The 13656-nt window shown below is 38.9% G+C and overlaps 1 long non-coding RNA gene across 1 annotated transcript in view; it reads right to left on the reverse strand.

Moving 5' to 3' along the window:
- Positions 1 to 1205: 1205 nt before the first annotated feature.
- Positions 1206 to 13656, reverse strand: part of LOC135456291 (uncharacterized) — a 32384-nt gene continuing 19933 nt past the window's right edge. Inside the window, exons 2-5 of the long non-coding RNA XR_010442496.1 lie at positions 7732 to 7930; positions 6627 to 6794; positions 5130 to 5212; positions 1206 to 1341 (exon numbers count right to left, since the gene is read on the reverse strand). This is a non-coding gene — a long non-coding RNA (uncharacterized LOC135456291). The remainder of the gene's footprint in view (positions 1342 to 5129; positions 5213 to 6626; positions 6795 to 7731; positions 7931 to 13656) is intronic.

Below are 13656 nucleotides of genomic sequence, written 5' to 3' on the forward strand. Positions count from 1 at the left end.
TGGATGCACCTTGGGCAGCACCAGAGCCCAGCCAGGGCTGCACCCAAGATGAACCAAAATGGCCCCAAAATGCACGGCCGGGCACGGGCTCTGTCCCTGGGATCAGTTCTGCTCCATTTGCACCTTGCAGTTCATTGTCCCATTCCAGCTTTAGCCCAGGCAGTCCCACCCTGCTTGTTTTTCTCTCTCCAGCCCACGGTGTTTGTGCTCCTGGGCTGAGATTTGGGTCATTTGTCCTTGGTGCCCAGCTGGAGCGGGAATTGTTTTGAAGACCCAGGAAGTGAAAAAAGGAAGGGAAACAAACAAACAAATTTCCCCCAAAAGAAAAAAAAAAATCACCTGATGGTATATACTGATGAGAACAGAGGTTCCCAGTTAGTGCTTAGATATCATCACATCTGAGACTGAAATGGAGATATTCCTGGAGACCTGTAACAGCTTTGATGGTATCTGGGATCTTTATTGTCTTTAAAATGAAGAAAAAAAATAAAAATAAAGGAAACTGTGTGAAAATAAAAATGAACAGATAGAGATCCAGGCTACAAAGCAGCACTAAATTCAGAAAATATGGAAGTATCATTACCAAATAAAAGGAGAAAAAAACCAACAAATCCTAAACATCCAAACCCCCTTCCCACCAAAAACAACAAAAAAAACCCCAATAAACACAAACCCAACCAACCAAAACAACAACCATCAACCAAACTGAAAAAACACCAACAAATTCTGTCTTAAATGGTGGAAGAACTCACCCTTATTAACCACCAGAATGCAATTTACTTTCAGAGTGAAACCTGACTTTCAAGATTAAAAATACCCCAAAAAAACCAAAAATCCAAAACAAAATAATAAAAAATCCCATGAAAGACCCAGCTATGAGTTCAGTGCCAACATCACCAGAGTCATGTCCAGCCCACTTTAAAATATGAAAGGCCATTTTAAAAAGTTTAGAGAGCAAGGTTGAAATACTGAACAGGATGGACAAAGATGGTAAAATAGTCCTGTGTAAAATAATCCTGTGCAGCCTCTTTTGCTTTTTTTTTGAGTTGTCAGTAGCACATCCTCATTAAATATTCAGGATTCCTATCTCAGTCTGGTAACATTCAGAATTTCCGTGTACACAGGAGATAGACAAGGAGCACTTTTCTTCCAAAGCCATTAAAATCCATTCAGGATACAAAAATAGTTCTTACATCACAGAGCACCATGAAATATTTCTGAGTTTCCTTATTATGCCAGACTGCAGGAGCACAAAGGGAAAATGAGATTTTGCTGCATCCTACATTTGTGGTCACAGGTACAGTTACTGCTTGCATGTGCATTTCTGCTCTTGGGCTGTCACTGCAAAGGAATATTCTAAGATAAATCATCTGAAGATATAAAGTAAAATCTCTCTTTAGATAATTGTGGTTGATCAAACCTACCTCTTTGTCCTGCACTTTCCATGAAGAAAAGGTTTCTAAGCACAATATTTGGAACATACTTGCCCAATAGGCTTTAAATGAGTCTTACTTATGAATCTTAATTTACTAATAAAAGTGAAGGAATTTTCATCCAGTGTCTACTTTTTTCCCCCTCAAATTAAGAGTTATGATTCTGAAAATGTTTGACACAAAAGGAAATAATATATGATCTGTTTATAGTATCAGCTGTTCCCATTCACTGATCATGAACAATTGAAAGATATTCCTACTTAACTAGAATATCATAACATTTTTTTTTCACATTTGATAACTGACAAAAAATATACACATACAAATTCTTCTTAATGTAGTAATAACAATGATCTTGCACAGAACAGTTATATAAAAAAACTGTACAACACTTTGAACACTGACACTACTTATTTTTAGAATCAGTTTGGAGAATGAAAGGATGGGTACAAGTGGGAAAAAAAAGATATTGCTCCAGGGTATTTGAAATAAAACAAGCTGTTCAGTTACATTGCCACTGTTGCTCTTTTGCCTCTTAATATTTTATATGAAAGAGATATTTTTTCACATCCAGCTTAGCATAAAACAAAACTTATATAGGCCATTCAATTTTGAACATATTCTCCCAATATCTAGTTCCCTGCCTTGCAAATACAGCATTTCAGTGCATGGGCAGGCTGACTGAACTGCATGCTTGAGGGATTAAAAGAAAAATATTTACATACCTGTAGATGGATAGATAGATGTGTGTATAAACACAGACATGTAGAAATGGGTGTATATGTATTTGCATTGAGAGATTATGGATGGAAACTCTTTCCAGCCACAATTTCAGTAAGAGTAAACCATTTCCCTCATTGGAAATGGAGCAGCAAGGACTACAAGACTTCCACAAAACAAAATAAACCACACTGATGGTTTGCATCATCCATATTTTTGATTTTAAACCCAGGGTTTTTTTAGGATGAATGAGCTAATAAATGTATGATTTGTGATCAGGTTTGGTTATTCCAAATCTTTCACATTATTTAGGCTTCTGTTCACAACTGGTGCCATTTGACTTCATGATTAGTGAAACTTTCATCACAGTTTCTGAGTATTTGAGGATAATAATAAATTTAGAATTTTATTGCTGCTCCAAGAAGACAAAGACATTTGATTTTTGTTTTCTTCTAAATTAGAACAGAACTCTTGTGCTAATCTATCAAACTCCATTTCAGTTTCTATGCATTTTAATTTCAATGTTTTCTATAAGGGGAAATCCAAGTTCAATGCTCACTATGAAAATTTAATTTCTGTGAAGTCCTCAAAGACTTTTAACTAAACTCTTTTCCTCTCCCCACCATTCATACCAGCTCCATATGTCACTGGGGATCTGCCTACAAACAACCAGGAACTGATTTTGAAACTGTTTCCATTAATATTTAAACTTATGATGTAGAAGGGAGGGAACTCCTAATTGTAGAAATCTTGTACAATTCTGGTGCTTGCGATTATTCCCAGAGAGTGAGCAAATGTTGAAATTAAAAGCAAGTAAACACAGAATAATTACTAGTGCTAGAAATGTATTAGAGTTATTTGTGCTGTGTTTTAAAAAGATAAAATACCTACAATTGTACAATTACAATTATAATGTAGCTAGAAACCAATACTAAAATCAAGACTCCATGAGTGTTCTCAGACCTACTGAATTAACTCTAAATTTTCTCTCTTCCAGACAGGCATGTACAGAATAAGAAAGTACTTAATTAATATGAGAATTAAGCATTTACAGAATAAGAAAATAATTAGTATGAAAATTAAGCATTTCAAGAATAAGAAAATTTATGGAATAAGAAAATACTTGATTAATATGAGAATTAGGCACATGTAAAGTTGATTTTTCTGGACAGAATCAACATCATTAGTGTCCTTAAACTGACACATATGCTGAAGAGTGTTACATCATTATTCTTGTTATTGTTGTTATTATTATGAGATTATTATTAGCTTTCAAACAAATATTTGGAAGCATAGGGGAAAAAAACCCATTCAAGAAAAGAACTGAACAAAGGCAAAGAAGAACTGTGAAACAAATTTGCATAACTAATGAAATAATAATGATACTTCCCATTTTTGGAACATTATTTCTTCTGTACTCTCAAAAGGGTAGAGATTTGTCAGTTAGGAGTCAAAGACTATTTGAAGCTGACACTTGCAGTATAACTTATTGAAAACCACTTAAAGATGAGTAAAGCAGAACATAAATACTCAATGGAATAAGTAGCATAAGAAGAAACAATGTTTTTGACCTGCATATAATATAATCTTAAACCACTGGAATCTGTATAAATTCCCAGCATTTTGGAAATATATCTAAATTTCAGCAACCTTTATTTTAGAGAATCGGAATGTTTTAGATTGCAAAAGTCCCTTAAGATCATCAAGTCCAACCACAAACCTTAAACCACCAAATCCACCAGTCAACCATGTCCCTAAGCACTGTGCTTGCATATATAAAATTATATATATTTTATACATGCAATATACAACAAGAGTCATCTCCTAAAAATAGCTTCTCATTTCTGTTTCTTCTGGTATACCTCAAATTCTTCTTCACACTTACAAAATAGCATTTGTTGAGAAGTTTCAGAAGCTTTCCAAACTTCCAGAATTCAGGCATCTCCAAAGAGGATGATGATTTGGAAGAGTTTTTCTGAATTTGATTATGGTTTCTCAATTAAGCAATTGATAGTCTTAACAAAGGCATTAAAAGTCTCATTCATCTTCCCCATGGCCCATTTATTTCATCTTGCTCCTGGTAAGCAGCATAGAATTATTAAAACATGTGTTTTCTATGGTGAACTGAGCTATCCCATAATTACTGCTACAATACAAAATATGGCAGTCAAAAGCCAAATTCACAGTGGCATGTGAATCTTAGAGTGCTACTTAAATTTTCAGCCCTTGACTAAAAAAGCTTTAATTTTACTTTCCCTTGGATAGTTATGACATGGATACAAGGGCTGCAACTCATGCATTTTGAGAAATAAAGTTGATTTCTAACCTCTTTACCATTTGCCCACAATCTCACAAATGAAAAACTCATTACACATCATTATATTAATTGGTTTCAAGGACAGTAGATTTAAACAGATGTGTAAACACTTACTCTAATCTTATTTACTGGCAACAGAGATAAATAGCACAAATTTTGAGTTTCACCATTGTATTTTTTGTGCTTAACCTCTTGTTATGCAAGCACAAATACATTATTAGATAACTGGGCACAAGCTATCTAAAATGAGATAATATGTTTTAGCCATTAATATGTTTGTATTATTTATTATACTTTTCCTCAAATGAGAAGGTAAAAGAGTTTTGAAATTCAGATTATTTTGGAGCAACTCAGGAAATTACATCATCTCCATGGAAATATTAATTCCAGGTTTCCATCACTCCTCTGCTTATATGGGGGAAGGGGAGAAGGAGAGGAAGTTGTCAATGAGACAATTAACACAAAATGAGGCTTAGTTGAGATCTAATCTTCACCAGAAAAACCATTCTTCTTGCTGATTAAACAATCAACTCTGCTGCTAAGGAAATAGCACAAATTTTACACAGCTATCGAAAGAGAATGAAGACTAAGCTAATTATTATAACTCAAAAGCAAATTGCCAAGAAGTTTCCAATCATTTAGGAGCAGCTCTTACTCACACTTTGGGGTTAGCATGTCCCAGCTGTAATTTACCACTGAAATGATACACAGATGTCAGTAATTCCAGGCTTAGGCACAGTCCCTGCAGGAGAACAAGAGGGAATACAATTTATTATTTCACTTCATAACTATAGTTAGAAATGTTTAAGAAAAATACATACATGTGCACTGGCAGTTACAGCTCCTTTAAATTAGGAATAGTCCCTGAGGTTGGACTATCCCAGGAAACCTAGTAATTGCTTGCCTTACATGACTATTATCATCTTGTGGCTGATTAGTGCAACAAAATTATAACAGCAATCAGGGAAACTCAGCAGCTGGGGTGGTGAACATGGTGCATGGCTCTTCTGCAATATCCTAAAGCCTCCACTGTTCATAAAAAAAAATTGATTTATTTGATATGTCACTGTTAGGTTGGATGAGACAGACATGTGATCAGGGTCTAAGAAGAAAAAAGTTTTTATTCTGTGTGTTCCCCAGTTTATACTCTCTTAACAAAGGGTGATCTTAAGTCATTAACTACATCACAATAACTTATTATATTCATTAGTACAAAATAACTAATGTCAATATAATTGACAAAAGTTTTACAAAAACTTAATAAAGTACATACACAAAAATTTAATAAAGTATGTATAAGTATAGTATATCTACTTATGCACATAGTCTAACTTAAAAAAAAAAAATCATATCTCTTTTCTAATCTGTTTCCATGCTAACTGCCTTTTCTTCCTTGCTATGAATTCACTGAAAAATCATTGTTATTTCTTCTGTTAACTCAGCTTTACTTGCAAGCCAACTATCAAACCCCTCCATACTGATAACAAGATTTCCTTGGTAAGAGAGCACAAGCATGATGGCATCCTCCAAGTTTCCAGATAAAAGGGAACCAAGGTCAGGGGAAGATGGGAAATGGGACTATGATGTGATTTTGATTTCCAAATCTGCATGGAATGAACAATAATATACATGTCCTTCCCCCACAGGACAAGGAAAATTGCATAAGTAATGAAACGATTGGATTAGGAAATGGACTAGAATGCCAGAACTCTTTTGGGAATTTTTTCCAATCAACCAGATGACAGATATCCTAAGAAATGACAGCGGAAGGCAGCAACATTATTATGTTATTAAACTCCTTTCAGCAAATATATCCAAGCACAGCAGAGCCATTAGGCCTCCTGCTCTTGTGCAGTCAGAAATAGGGTCAATTCTTCATTTAGCTTCGTGCAGGAATAGAAAGTTTCTGCAGGGAAATTATACCTCAAAGTGTGTGTATACACATGAATACCTTACTTTATGAAAACCTTTGTTGGATAACTGAGTGTACCAAAGGTGAGTTATATGACCTGAAAAATGAATGAGAAAGCAGGGAGCATCGCATTTTTTGTTTTCAAACAAATGTGTTTTATGAATTAAATTCCCTGCTTGCTGAGAAGTCACAGCCATGGTTTTTCCTGGCTTCCCTTTAAAGTAATCTTACAGCTCTACTTTACCTTTCATGTAGCTATAAAGCACTTTTTCCAACCTGTGAGACACGTTCCAGCTCGCAGGTGTCCCAGCACAGATCCCACCAGTGCTGGCTGAGAGGGCTGTAATTACACCTGGGTCACATGTGAGCTCCCCAGAACAGGACCAAAGACCAGAAGTACTTTTCACAATGCCTGGAAGGAAAATATGTGTGAAAAGTGACTTTAGGTAGTTCTAGGAAAAGCCAATTCATCTGTTAGCAGCACAGGTTGGATACATCAGTTCTGTGTAATGTTTTTTTTTTTTTTAATATAAATAAATATGTTTGAGCTGCCAATGATGCAAGGAGAAAGCTCTGGGGCAAAACAGGGGAACAACTCTTCTAAAAGGATAATGTCAACAATGTCAAAGGCACAAGGAAGAAGGCGATAGAGAAAGGGAGGTGCAGCACAGGGAGGAGAATCTGCAGAAGAGCAGCAGGCTTTGGGGGGGATGAAACCACAGAAAAATTGAGACTTGCTGCTAGAAATTTCCCCTGAGAACTTTAAGAATAGTCAATTGTCATTGGGAGATGTTATTTCTCTTATAATTTCCTTCTAGGAACAGTATCCAAATCCACATGTGCAGACAAAGACATGCTTTTTCTTGGCTTTTTGTCCAGACATATTATATTTTGGGTATGTGCACCGGAGCTTGCCAAACAGACATAATTTTCAAATTCGGAGTTTTATTTCAAGCATAACTTCGTTACATTCAAAATTTGCTTTAACCAATTTGAAACTGAAACCCCTGAAAGTTCCATTTTTCACAGCAGGCTTTGTTCCTCGGGCTGCAGGAGGAGCAGAGCAAAGGCTGATTTCCTCAGGAAGGAGTTGCCATATGGCTCTGGTGCCAATTGCCCAGCAGGCTGCACCTGCCTCCGATACCCACCGAGCCCTGGCCACCCTCAGAGCAAACCAGGCTGATTTGATGGAGCAGCTCATGAGGTTTCACAGCCCATGCCTGTAAAAACCTCACTAGATTTCAGTTCATCTCAGCACCAACCTCACCTCCTCTCCCCGCCAGCCCCAGCAAGAAAATCCCCCCTTTTCTGCTGCCTGTGATGAATCCAGCACAGATACTCACAAATACCTGGAGTGATGTGTGTGGGATGGTGCTTGCTCTCTTCAGCCATCATTCAGCAGGAAGATCTGGGTTTTTCTGTAGTTTGGGCGATAATGGCTTGGCCCTGGGGAAGGCAGCTGCTCCAGTCTATCCCCTCACTGGTGCTGGCACACGCCGTGCCAGGGTCACGGTGCAAAGTAGAAGTGGCCTCATTAGCATCTCTTGACTGAAAAAGGATAAAACTTAAAATGAATCCATCTGTTTTCTGTGCTGCTTTGTTTATACTTTCTAATGCTGGGTTTTGGCAGGCCCAGGCACTATTTATTCATCACTGTTGTCACTTATCCGTTCATCTAGCCACAGAATTTTGAATAGGAGTGCTCGCTTACTCAGGCAAATTTTTCTCTGCGTATTTGTTTGTCTTTTTGGATGCAAGTGCCAAATATTTATTTGAAAGTGAAATTCTGAACAGCAGTCATGTGAAAGCAAAGAGACTGGGAGGAAAAGGGAATAAAGGTATGTTTGATAGCACTCAAACTGCAGTTCCTGTCAACAGATCCCACTTTTATTCTGTATAATGAGCTTTCCTCACTGTATCACCAACCTCTGCCTTATCCTGAGAAAAAGCAAAGCATCCTTGCACCTGTTTGAAATTTTCATGTTTGACAGTGGTTTTTATTCTTAGAAATAAGATCCAAAATCGACCATAACCAATAGGATCAATAAGAACTATAACCAATAGGATCATAATCCTATCAATAGGATCGAAACCCATAATGGGTTGAAAGGATTCATCGAGTTCCAGTCCCCTGCCATGGCCAGGGCCACCTTCCACCAGACCAGGTTGCCCAGAACCCCATCCAGCCTGCCCTTGGACACCTCCAAATATGTAAATATACAAACCTCTCCCATGAGCTGAGGAAATGAATCCCTTTAAGACCAAAAACATGGATGGAGAGAAGTACAAGGTTAATGGACACTCATGAAAGTGTGGGGAGCACCTCTGAAATAAAAAGATTCCCAGAGCTTACAAAGAAATTATTGTGCCCCTTCAGTGCCTCAGTGCCTCCTCAGTTAGGGGAGACAGCTCCAGCCATGGTCACCACGTTCAGTGAAAACATGGCTTAGCTGCCTGGTTAAAAGGGTCTGAACAGATATTGGGATTGCTGAAATTATGGTTTTTAATAACTGTAGCCCAAATCTTCATCAGGGCTGTGGTCCGTGGTTCTTTAATTTCCTCACACCATTAACTTCCCTTAAAACTGAATCTCTGCTCACTGCAGTAAGTTTAGTTGGGCAAGAATCACGCAGAGTGGAATATGATCAGCAATAATTTATATCATGCTCAGCAGAAGAAATATTCTATGTATGACAGTTTGTATCATTGTGGATTGGGAGGTTTGGGCCGGCCAGAAAGAACAGTTCTTATTCTTAAATAAGCTTTAATTTATGTAACCTTGACTCAAATCAGAGATGATTTCAATGCATTTGTAAAAGTACTTAGCACTGATGAAGTTGCACAGATACAGAAATGGAATTGTTTATTCTGCCTTACTAAATAGTTGTGGCTGGACCTTCCAGCACCTAATCAAGACATAATGAATGCATTCATGTTTGCAAAATCACAAGAAGTGGAAGTTACTTACAGCACAAGTGAGGTACTGTGAATAGAAATCAACTCTAAAGTAACAGGATAAGGGTTAGAACAACATAATTTAAAAAAATAGCATAGTGATAATTTTTCACTTGCAGAAGGAATTATGGGGAAAAAGGGAAAAAATGCTTTCTGTGCCTTGGGTGCTGGCATTTCTTTCTGACACAGATGGAGGGAAATTTCACCTTTCAAATTATATCTGTAGATAACCTTGTACAAGAGCACTGGCCCCTCCTTCTTGCTAATAGAAGCATCATTTTGACTGTACACAAATAAAACTGGAAGGTCACTGGTTCAGACAGACAGGCCAAGCAGGCCCTGCTTGCAAATATACCTATTTATTTTGAAAGAAAGGAGTAGTGCACTGCAGTTTTACTACATTTCTGCATCCTAATATGCCCTCACCTCCACCCTCCCACATACTTTTTGCACTGTCAGATCGTGTTTCAGATGAATGAAATCACAGATATTTCTGTGTAAGCCAATTTTCAAGTGGAACAGGATAAAATGTGTGAGGAGTTGTGTCAGGAAATGAGTCTTCAGATCATGCTGGGTTTCTACTTCTGCTTCAAGCCTCAGGGTGCCCTGCTAACCCTCCATGTGCACCGTGAGAAGCCAAACTCAAAGCTCCAGGTTGTTCTCTGGAGCAGGGCTCCTTCCTAGGTCTAGCCAGGAGTGTTGTACCTGGACCTGTACTTTGAGAGGACACAGCCCAAGGGCTGCCACGCCCTGCCTTATGGAATGTAAAATATCAGCCCACGCGTGATTTACTGCAGGTCCATTGCTCTGGACAAGGGTGCCTGGAAGGACTGCCCACCAAGAGCCACCTGAACCCCCACAAGTCATTTATCCATTAACCCTTTATGAAAAAAATCCATTTAAAAAACTCTCCATTGTGTTGACTTTTGCACCCTTTGTCGACATTGAAAACATCTCATCCTTAAAGGCACTAAAACTTCACAGGTTGTGCAGTCATTCCAAGCACAAATTTTCGAATTTTAGTCTCTGTGACCTGCTCCAGCGTCACTTTTCCCATCTGATTTGATCTCAAGCCTAAGCACCAGTGACATTTTCCCTTTCCACATGAGGTCAGGCAGTTGTAGCTGCTCTCCAGATTATTTTCTTGGCGGGTGTGTTGTGACCCCGTTTGATGTGTGCTGCTGCAGCTTTATCTGCTGAGATAAATCTTCCTCTGTGAACTCATGTGGGGAGCCCCACTTTGAACTAATTGTGTGTGCAAAGCAGGCGTGATACAATGCACATAATCCAAAGGTACTTAACGTGCAGTAAGCTGCCCTACTTTTGGTAGAATTGTCCTACTTTTCAGTCAGCAATTTTGCTTTTCTTCTCTGTAAAAAACTGGCTAAATATCCTACTTTTTGCCATTACACTTTTACTTCCTTGGGGAAAAATAAGGAAGAGAAAGCATACAGAGAATGTGCAAAACATTTTTCCAGGTTTCTCTTGTATCCCTCTTCTTTTTTTGTTCTATCAGCATTCATCTCAGCACCAGAAAATACAGAATCAAAAGCAGGCCTTGCTTCAGTCATGCCTTGTGTTAAAACAAACTGATCAAAGCACTTTATAGAAACTTATTAATCCAAATGAAATTCAGTAGAAGTATTAAAATTGTCTTGTCACTGCAGAAAGAAAAGTTAAAGGATTTTCTTGTGGTCCTGCTGGTCAGTCATAAAAACAAGAAGCACAGATCAAAATTATTATGCTGTTCCATTTCTTTACTGCCTCTGTTTCACTGGGGGTTTTGGTGCTATAAGAGCAGATGACAGAGTGCAATGCTTACTATGATCTCTATTGGGTTTTGTACTTAAATTTTAAGGGGAGATTTGTAATTAACACAGAAAAAAAAAATTAATCAGGCCCTACATAGGATCAAATAGTTGAACCACCAGAAATGCTTTTCTCTTCCAAAGTATGCACATATCAAGAGCAAACTGTATAAATGACTCAAATTACTAGTAGTTGTGTTGAAAACAAGGTGTTGACAAAATCAGCCTGGCCACGGGAAAAGGGATGAACATTTCTCCAACTTCTCCCTGCACTCCACCTCTGTTTCTTTAATTCTAGATTCCTAAAGTTCAGCTTTGGTTCCAAAAACAACCTTGTTTTTAAACACACCCTCCAAATAGATTTTAACGTCTCTCAGCCATGGTCTTTTCTTTCAAAAGGCCCTGAAAAATGGCCCTAAATGACCCTCCAGCTGGGCCAGACAGGCCTTTTGCCATTCCTTCCAGTTGAGCACATCCACTTTCCTCCTTCACACCACCTCACCTCATGGTCCTCCCTTGGGTTCTTCTTCCCCTCCTGCCCAGGAGAGCATTCAGCTCTTGCTGAGCTGCAGATCATGTCTGAGCTGCACCTTCTGAGCAGGCAAAACCTTTCTGTTGAATCTGATAGGACATGTGTGCAAAATTAAGACAAAATTTTTGGCCAGAGAGTGCTTTTCCTGAAATTATTTTAAAGGCAACCTGCTGAATTAAAATGATTTGAATGAAAGAGCCAATCTTCTCTTTCCTGGTTGTGGTGTGAAAGAAAATTCCTTGTCTTTTCTCATCTCTATCTGAAGCAGTCAGGAATGGGGAGCCTGAGGCCAGGTTTTTCGTTCATTTCTGCAGACAGGACTTTGTTCTTCAACCTGAATCCCTCTAATCCAACCCAAGACACCTCAGCATGAGTTCAGCCTCATGTTTCGCAGACCCACCTCAGCCAGAAGTTATTGTGCCTACAAAAGGACAGTTCAGCTTGCCAAAAGCTTTTGATCCTACTAGATTTTTTTTTTTAATTTCCCCCCTGTTTTATCAGCAATCTGAGAAATGAGGTGAGTCATTCAGGCAGCCTTACAAAAATTGACCAGCACCTTACAGTTTTGGCACCAGGTTTGGGAGAATTTATCTAGGAATGGATAACTGAAAGGAGCCAGGATAAATGTAGGTGGAAGTGGCTTATTTTACAGACTCCCTTCCCCAGTGCCACAGAGGATGTGACACTCAAGCTGCCAAACAAAAGTCCAGCTGCAGCAGGGTCTGCTCCCATCCCACAGATGGCCCCAAAAGGTTCCTCATCTAAAGCCCAAAGTGAGCAGCATGGATGGAAACCACAAAAGCAGCAATTCTGTGGCAGATGCTGTTTTTCCTTACACCTCCCAGCCTTGGCTCCTTGCTCAGCTGCTAAGATCCCATTCCTCCACCAGGAGCATTTGAACATGGGATGCTGTAGCTGATCACTGACATCCCTTCATCTGATTCATTTTGGGTTTTTCCTAGCCCCACCTCAAGCTCTTACACAGTGTTTAACACATCTATGGGGATTGTTCCTAGTTTTTTAGGATTGTTCCTAATTTTTTTCCTGTGGTTTCATCCTTGCCTCTGGCTTCTTTTACTCCTGACAGTTTCAGTTGTTCTTTGTTTCCTAGCAGTGGCTCCTGCACAGGATATGTGCAGATAACCTGCAGAGCTTACTCTGTGATATATCACAAAGTCAAAGCACCTTCTGAATGTATCAAAGATTAATTTCTTCTTCAGAATTTACCAGAAAATACTGTTATACATGTACACATCTCTTGCTATTCAAGCATTTTTAAAACCTTTTAAACATTTTAAAAAATAATAAATACTTCAGGAATCCATTATCAAAAAGCATGTGCTGAGGTCTCCAGACATACAAGGCTCTTGGAGAAGTTGTGCTTCCAGAGGGTGGGCTGCTATTTTAACTGAAATTTGGGAAAAAGTGGAGAAAGGGAGGAAATCTATCTGCATATTGACTTTGTCCAACCACACATAGTAGCCTATGTTGACTATATAGCCATATGCTGACTAGTAACCTAGTCAACACAGTATGTACTCAGACATTGCAATTTTTAATTTCTTTATCAGGAAACCCACTCTTAAACCCTATCAGTACTTTCCAGAGGAGATGTCAGATTTCTGAAGCACCCCAAAAACATCTGATGAAAAAACAAAACAAAGCACCTTATAAAGGCCCCAGTGAAATCCTGCAGCCTTCTGCCATTCCCCCAGCAGGGTTTTTATGCCTTTTGTGGCCATGAAGTGATGAAATCTCATTGCAAACTTCACTTTCCCAGCAGGCCCAGAGCCAGCTGCCACAGCCCACAAGTGGTCAGGCTTGGCAGGGGAGATGCTCTGCCCTGCACATCTCTGGGACAGCCCCAGCTCTGAGGGAGGCAGTTCCCAAATCCTCCCCTGGTGGGACCTTGGGAAAAGCTACAGAGGTGGTTCTGCTCAGGATTTCCTTGTTAGTGCAACAGGGATGGGTTTGCATCC

Source organism: Zonotrichia leucophrys, chromosome 1A (assembly GCF_028769735.1).
Source record: "Zonotrichia leucophrys gambelii isolate GWCS_2022_RI chromosome 1A, RI_Zleu_2.0, whole genome shotgun sequence".
Taxonomy (NCBI): Eukaryota; Metazoa; Chordata; class Aves; order Passeriformes; family Passerellidae; genus Zonotrichia; species Zonotrichia leucophrys.